Raw genomic sequence first — 8750 nt, forward strand, 5'->3', positions numbered from 1 at the left:
CATCTGTAAATCCTGTTTGGTTCAATATCTTGCGAACTTTGGAGGACCAATTAACAGTGTTATTTTGTGTTTCAATTTCTAATCTTTGCATATTGATGACAGTAGTAATAATACAATTTCCTTGTTTCTTTTGATGCAGTTTTAAAAAATATTTTATAATTCTTAGGTATCTACCAATGTATAAAGGGAATCGGCCAACTTCAGCATACAGTGACATCGAATTTGTTGACAGTTTTATATTTAACAGTCTTTTACAGAACTTTCTGTGAATACGTTCAATATTAGTTGCCGTAATAAATCCCCATACTTCGCAATTATAATTAAGGATTGACAAGACATATGCATCAAACAACTTGAACATAACATTAATTGGCACGTCCATAACTTTTGTAATGCAAAACAGGGAATTCATCGCCCTTGTAGCTTTGCCATATAATGTATTCGTGGCAGGTATAAATGAGCCCCCACTTGACATAACAATACCAAGGTAGTTAAAATTGCTAACTATTTCAATTTCCTTTTCTTTGTAGGTCCATTTGCATTTTTTGCTAAGCGCGCCCCCTTTTCGGAAAACCATTATTTTTGTTTTGTCAATATTAACAGTAAGATTCCATTTATCGCAATATGATTCTAAATTATTCAATGATTCCTGGAGTCCTTCTATAGTTTCTGAAAAAATGACAGCGTCATCCGCAAATAGAAGGAGGTAAATAGACAATTGATCTAAAGTTATGCCGGCGTTTAGTCCGTTTTGTAAATTAAATTCTATATCATTAATAAATAATGAAAACATGATCGGCGATGTTATTTCTCCTTGTAATAAGCCGACTTTGCTACTGAAAAGGTCCGAAAGTGAGCCCATGTGTTTAACTTGAAGTTTGACCTCGCTATACATAGAGCGGATTAGTGATATAAGCTTGCCGTCGATTCCCGATAAAATCATTTTATGCCATAGCTGTCCGCGATTTATAAGGTCATATGCCTTCCGGTAATCGACGTAACAGCAGAAAAGTTTCTTTTTACTATGCAGTTGCTTTTCTATTAAATGATTAAGAATGAAAATCGCATCAGCAGTACTGCAGTTGGGTTTGAACCCGAACTGAGCATCTGTAAGAATGTCATATGTTTCTGCCCACGATTTTAAGCGTTCGTTTATCACACCTGTAAACAGTTTCGCAAAACAGCTTATCAACGTGATGCCTCTAAAATTGTTTGGATCGGAACTATCGCCCCGTTTATATACTGGAATAATAACTCCCGTTGACCAGCTCTTTGTGCTATAAATTATAGAGACAGTAGTGTTAGTGTGCATCCGTAATTTATACCCTTGAAAATATCAATATAATAAACAATTTACTTCTCGACGAAATGGCTCATTACATGTCTATACTAAAGTAATAAATATTAGTAAGACGATTTGATCTGTGCCAAACAGCATAGCACAAATTAAAACGTTACTACGATTACTACGATTTCGTTTGTTATACACGTGGATAGTTGCAATAAACCAACTTCCTGCTACTGACCCTTTGGGTCGCTGGGAAGGCTTTTTTTATTTAAAAAAAAACTCGCCAACGGGAATCCTTGCAGCACTTTAATCGGTAATATGAGCTACACAAACTATTTTCAAGCATAAATTAACACAAACCGATCATAAATATACCCCCATGCGCAAATAAAAAAATATATATACAAAAACAGAAAGAAAACGGTGCTTAAAAGAAAAACATGATTGCTAAATACAAAGATCTAAAGGACAAAAACAAGCACATATGGCCATCATGATTTGAATCACATCTCGGAGTAAATAAAATATGACACCAAGTACTGGGTCTTAAAAGGAAATGTGCCTTTTCTGTTTGTCTTAGATTGTCTGTAGTTTGCCTCAACAGATGAAGTGGTGGAACATATTAACCCTTTACCACTTAGGAACATATTTTTACGCATGTGTTGTCTCATAGAAAGTAAAATTAAATTAAAGACCTTTCTTACTAAATTCAAATTTAAGGCTTCATTTCTAACCCTTAGATACTGATGAGCAGCAAACAGCATAAAACCTGAACAGACTGCGAGTTACTCACATAGGCATTTGCTTTTGAGTGGGAAAGGGTAAATCGAATGAAGGTTTTATACGGTCAAAAAAATCGTTCGATTTCGAATAAGATCGTGTTGGCATCTAGTGGCAGGAAAGGCACTGAGCAATGTTCAGTTATCATAGCATAACCTTATACTATTGCTTTGTAATCACCCGTGCAATTGAGAATACATGTGATATTGCCGCTACCCGTTGAGAACAAAAGAACGTTTCCCAGACATTTCAAATTTAACCCCGCTGTAGTAGCAAGCACTAGGTTACGCAACAGATGCATGATATTGTATTGGATCTCGATATTAAAAGCCTCAGATTATGAATTATGAATGACCTGTGATGAGCAAAAATACCACGTGATTAAGACGCAGCAGATAGTGGACTATTTTAATCATTCATAAACATTCTCTTCCGCGACACGCATATTTCTAACATTGTTTATTGATTCTTTTCTCTATACGGTCCATTAAAAATATCCCATTTAACACGATATTCATACTATGTTTCCATTTGTGAATGAATATAGTTGAAGAACTCAAAAATCTGGCATAAAGTATACAACTCTTTCTCGGCGCGGATGCGGCAGTTATCAGGTTTATAGTAGTTACAAAAACAGGCTTGAAACGCGTGGTATTAATCTAAGTTGTTCGCAAGCGGCGAAACTGGATCAAGAGGCGTCAAAACTTATATCAATCGGTCAAGTTAATAAAAGCTTGAGACCGAGTTCTATTGGTTCTAATGGTTCGAGTTCATTCAAGAAAATGGCTTGTAAACACTGCAACCGCCCTATAAGTCACTTTTTGACGGATGTTTTTACATCTGTCTCCATCACTCAAAGTTAAAGGTAAAAGGTCGTATTTGGCATATAAAAGCTCGAAAATCCTTGTCACTGTCTTTCCTCATACTTGTTTTATTTATTTTGAAAATACTTTGCATAAATCTAATCAATCTTAAGACAACTAGTCGCGAGAAACATCCTTCTTCATACCTTAAAGGTCAAGGTCACACTTAAAGTTAATGAATTTTGTACATGTACACGTATGTAGAATAGTCGGTCCGTTAACCATTTAATTCTGAATGATATCTAAGTATTGCTTTGACCTGTACTCGTGAAAATTTGAATGGTGATTACTTAGGAGTACAGAAAGACACCATTGGATATGGAAGAATAGCAAAATGCATATTGACTTTGAGGTCAACGGATCAAGGTCACAAGTTCATTTTTGTATACTTTTAATATTAACGTTATGAGAACCTATGGTCATCACAATAGATATACCAGGCAATTGGTAGATAAGAAAGAATTCAACCAGTCAAAGGTTGAGGTCACATCGGCTTTCAATACGATTAAATCGTTTCTCAAAATATTCAGGAGCATCTTTGATTATCCACTTTGTCTTTATGGAGGGTAGACCTCTATCGATCATGAGATCAAGACATCAAAGCACAAGGACATGTCACTGGGGGGAACACTAATATAAATATGCACCTATTGACAACATTACTGTTTGTCGAGAAAGGCGTTTAAATCTTAAGCAGTTGTCAGATTCTTTGTAATAAATTGACAATTCCAAAACTTTAATGTTCTTGCTATATATACGTCAAAGAACAATGAAAAGCAAAATGTATTTTATTGTATTTTAGTATGTTCTAAATAGACACTGTATAAAGAACGCTTACACAACAAGCTTTGCAAATGTTAAAGCTCTAACAAAATCTGGCCTTGGAACTATATGCCTTAAGTATTGGAAGAAGTCTTACAATTATTTGACTGTCTGGCGCGCAAAAATAAGCTCTTTTCATCAAATGTCGTATATTAGAAGGATTAAGGAATACACTATATAGGCTGCATAACGTTACCCAGCATATGTGTATTTTTTAAATAACTGGAAATAATGGGAAGAAAGGTGATAAAGTCGGTAGTCGGTATAAAATATATGACCTTACACATGGTAGGAATCATACTATTGTCACGTATGGATACATTTACAAACTAAATACAAGTGATCATCATGATACGATCGAATGAAGCGAAAAGAAAAATACCTGCAGTTAAATACGGTTGACGTGGTCCGAGGAAAGGTACCATACGGGGATAGCAACAGTGAGCTCTGATCGCAGTGTCCGGGGAAGGGTACCTTACGGCGATGACCACAGTTAGATACGGATGACAGTGTACGGTGAAGGATACTTACGGGATTCTCCACAGTGAGCTTTGTACGGGGAAGTGTACCTTACCGGGAGGGCCACAATGAGCTTTGTACGGGGCAGTGTACCTTACGGGGATGGCCACAGTGAGCTTTGTACGGGGAGTTGTACCTTACGGGGATGGCCACAGTGAGCTATGTACGGGGAAGACTACCTTACGGGGATGGCCACAGTGAGCTATGTACGGGGAGGTGTACCTTACGGGGATGACCACAGTGAGCTATGTACGGGGAAGACTACCTTACGGGGATGGCCACAGTGAGCTATGTACGGGAAAGACTACCTTACGGAGATAGCCACAATGAGCTTTGTACGGGGAAGTGTACCTTACGGGGATGGCCACAGTGAACTATGTACGGGGAAGTGAACCTTACGGGGATGGCCACAGTGAGATATGTACGGGGAAGTGTACCTTACGGGGATGGCCACAGTAAGCTATGTACGGGGAGGTGTACCTTACGGGGGTGGCCACAATGAGCTATGTACGGGGAAGTGTACCTTACGGGGATGGCCACAGTGAGCTATGAACGGGGAAGTGTACCTTACGGGGATTACCACAGTGAGCTATGTACGGGGAAGTGTACCTTACGGGGATGGCCACAGTGAGCTATGTACGGGGAGGTGTACCTTACGGGGATGGCCACAGTGAGCTATGTGCGGGGAAGTGTACCTTACGGCGATGGCCACAATGAGCTTTGTACGGGGAAGTGTACCGTACGGGGATGGCCACAGTGCGCTATGTACGGGGACGTGTACCTTACGGGGATGGCCACAGTGAGCTATGTACGGGGCGGTGTACCTTACGGGGATGGCCACAGTGAGCTATGTACGGGGAAGGGTACCTTACGGGGATGGCCACAATATGCTCTGTACGGGGAAGTGTACCTTACGGGGATGGCCACAGTGGGCTATGTACGGGGAAGTGTACCTTACGCGGATGGCCACATTGAGCTATGTACGGGGAGGTGTACCTTACGGGGATGGCCATAGTGAGCTATGTACGGGGAAGGGTACCTTACGGCGATGACCACAGTTAGATACGGATGACAGTGTACGGGGAAGGGTACCTTACGGGATTCTCCACAGTGAGCTTTTACGGGGAAGTGTACCTTACCGGGATGGCCACAATGAGCTTTGTACGGGGAAGTGTACCTTACGGGGATGGCCACAGTGAGCTTTGTACGGGGAGTTGTACCTTACGGGGATGGCCACAGTGAGCTATGTACGGGGAAGACTACCTTACGGGGATGGCCACAGTGAGCTATGTACGGGGAGGTGTACATTACAGGGATGACCACAGTGAGCTATGTATGGGGAAGACTACATTACGGGGATGGCCACAGTGAGCTATGTACGGGGAAGACTACCTTACGGGGATAGCCACAATGAGATTTGTACGGGGAAGTGTACCTTACGGGGATTGCAACAGTGAACTATGTACGGGGAAGTGAACCTTACGGGGATGGCCACAGTGAGATATGTACGGGGAAGTGTACCTTACGGGGATGGCCACAGTAAGCTATGTACGGGGAGGTGTACCTTACGGGGATGGCCACAGTGAGCTATGTACTGGGAAGTGTACCTTACGGGGATTACCACAGTGAGCTATGTACGGGGAAGTGTACATTACGGGGATGGCCACAGTGAGCTATGTACGGGGAGGTGTACCTTACGGGGATGGCCACAGTGAGCTATGTAAGGGGAAGTGTACCTTACGGGGATGGCCACAATGAGCTTTGTACGGGGAAGTGTACCGTACGGGGATGGCCACAGTGTGCTATGTACGGGGAAGTGTACCTTACGGGGATGGCCACAGTGAGCTATGTACGGGCGGTGTACCTTACGGGGATGGCCACAGTGAGCTATGAACGGGGAAGGGTACCTTACGGGGATGGCCACAATGAGCTCTGTACGGGGAAGTGTACCTTACGGGGATGGCCACAGTGGGCTATGTACGGGGAAGTGTACCTTACGCGGATGGCCACAGTGAGCTATGTACGGGGAGGTGTACCTAACGGGGATGGCCATAGTGAGCTATGTACGGAGAAGACTACCTTACGGGGATGGCCACAGTGAGCATTGTACGGGGAAGGGCACCTTACGGGGATGGCCATAGTGAGCTATGTACGGGGAAGACTACCTTACGGGGATGGCCACAATGACTTATGTACGGGGAAGTGTACCTTACGGGGATGGCAACAATGAGCTTTGTACGGGGAAGTGTACCTTACGGGGATGGCCACAGTGAGCTATGTACGGGGAAGTGTACCTTACGGGGATGGCCACAGTGAGCAATGTACGGGGAGGTGTACCTTACGGGGATGGCCACAGTGAGCTATGTACGGGGAAGTGTACCTTACGGGGATGGCCACAAAGAGATTTGTACGGGGAAGTGTACCTTACAGGGATGGCCACAGTGCGGTATGTACGGGGAAGTGTACTTTACGGGGATGGCCACAGTGAGCTTTGTACGGGGCGGTGTACCTTACGGGGATGGCCACAGTGAGCTATGTACGGGGAAGGGTACCTTACGGGGATGATCACAATGAGCTTTGTACGGGGAAGTGTACCTTACGGGGATGGCCACAGTGAGCTTTGTTCGGGAAAGTGTACCTTACGGGGATGGTCACAGTGAGCTATGTACGGGGCGGTGTACCTTACGGGGATGGCCACAGTGAGCTCTGTACGGGGAAGGGTACCTTACGGGGATGGCCGCAATAAGCTCTGTACGGGGAAGTGTACCTTATGGGGATGGCCACAGTGGGCTTTGTACGCGGAAGTGTACCTTACGCGGATGGCCAAAGTGAGCTATGTACGGGGAGGTGTACCTTACGGGGATGGCCATAGTGAGCTATTTACGGAGAAGACTACCTTACGGGGATGGCCACAGTGAGCTTTGTACGGGGAAGTGCACAGTGAGTTATGTACGGGGAAGACTACCTTACGGGGATGGCCACAGTGAGCTTTGTACGGGAAAGACTACCTTACGGGGCTGGCCACAGTGAGCTATGTACGGGGAAAACTTCCTTACGGGGATAGCCACAGTGAGCTATGTACGGGGAAGACTACCTAACGGGGATGGGCACAGTGAGCTATGTACGGGGAAGGGCACCTTGCGGGGATGGCCACAGTGAGCTATGTACGGGGAAGTGTACCTTACGGGGATGACCACAGTGAGCTATGCACGGGACGGTGTACCTTACGGGGATAGCCACAGTGAGCTATGTACGGGGAAGGGTACCTTACGAGGATGGCCACAATGAGCTATGTACGGGGAAGTGTACCTTACGGGGATAGCCACAGTGAGCTATGTACGGGGAGGTGTACCTTACGGGGATGGCCACAGTGAGCTTTGTACGGGGTAGTGTACCTTACGGGGATGGCCACAGTGAGCTTTGTACGGGGAAGACTACCTTACGGGGATGGCCACAGTGAGCTTTGTACGGGGAATGGCACCTTACGGGGGTGGCCACAGTGAGCTATGTACGGGGAAGACTACCTTACGGGGATGGCCACAGTGAGCTTTGTACGGGGAAGACTACCTTACGGGGATAGCCACAGTGAGCAATGTACGGGGAAAACTTCCTTACGGGGATAGCCACAGTGAGCTATGTACGGGGAAGACTTCCTTACGGGGATAGCCACAGTGAGCTATGTACGGGGAATGGCACCTTACGGGGATAGCCACAGTGAGCTATGTACGGGGAGGTGAACCTTACGGGTATGGCCGTAGTGAGCTTTGTACGGGGAAGACTACCTTACGGGGATAGCCACAGTGAGCTTTGTACGGGGATGGGTACGTTACGGGGATTGCCACAGTCAGCTATGTACGGGGAAGTGCACCTTACGGGGATAGCCACAGTGAGCTTTGTACGATGATGGGTACCTTACGGGGATTGCCACAGTCAGCTATGTACGGGGAAGTGCCCCTTACGGGGATAGCCACAGGGAGCTTTGTTCGGGTATGAGTTCCTTACGGGGATTGCCACAGTCAGCTATGTACGGGGAAGGGTACCTTACGGGGATGGCCACAATGAGCTTTGTACGGGGAAGTGTACCTTACGGGGATAGCCACAGTGAGCTATGTACGGAGAAGTGTACCTTACGGGGATAGCCACAGTCAGCTATGTACGGAGATGGGTTCTTAAGGGGATGGCCACGTTGAGCTATGTACGGGAAGGGTACATTACGGGGATGGCCTCAGTGAGCTCTTGTCGCATTGTGATGACCTTAATGAGATCAATAAGCGGATTCGTATGTAAGTAACGTTAATTGAAATGATGAAGACTCATTGCTTAGTCCGCGCTAAATACTAGTAGTAAATTTTGCATATAACTCTAGTTTAAGTAGTCACAACGATCAGCGAAAACCCAATACGGCTGGATAAAGACCAAACATTGCCTTTAATCAATATGAAACACCTAACCCAATCAAATCACGCAATTACTCATAA

The 8750-nt window shown here is 44.9% G+C and overlaps 1 long non-coding RNA gene across 1 annotated transcript; it reads right to left on the reverse strand.

Moving 5' to 3' along the window:
* Positions 1 to 3712: 3712 nt before the first annotated feature.
* LOC127880163 (uncharacterized) lies at positions 3713 to 5572 on the reverse strand. Its single transcript, XR_008049444.1, has 2 exons — positions 5312 to 5572; positions 3713 to 4227 (listed from the first exon to the last, which is right to left on the reverse strand). It is a non-coding gene; the product is annotated as an uncharacterized LOC127880163 (long non-coding RNA).
* Between the last annotated feature and the right edge of the window lie 3178 nt (positions 5573 to 8750).

The sequence above is a fragment of the Dreissena polymorpha genome, chromosome 4 (genome assembly GCF_020536995.1).
Source record: "Dreissena polymorpha isolate Duluth1 chromosome 4, UMN_Dpol_1.0, whole genome shotgun sequence".
In the NCBI taxonomy this organism is placed as follows: Eukaryota; Metazoa; Mollusca; class Bivalvia; order Myida; family Dreissenidae; genus Dreissena; species Dreissena polymorpha.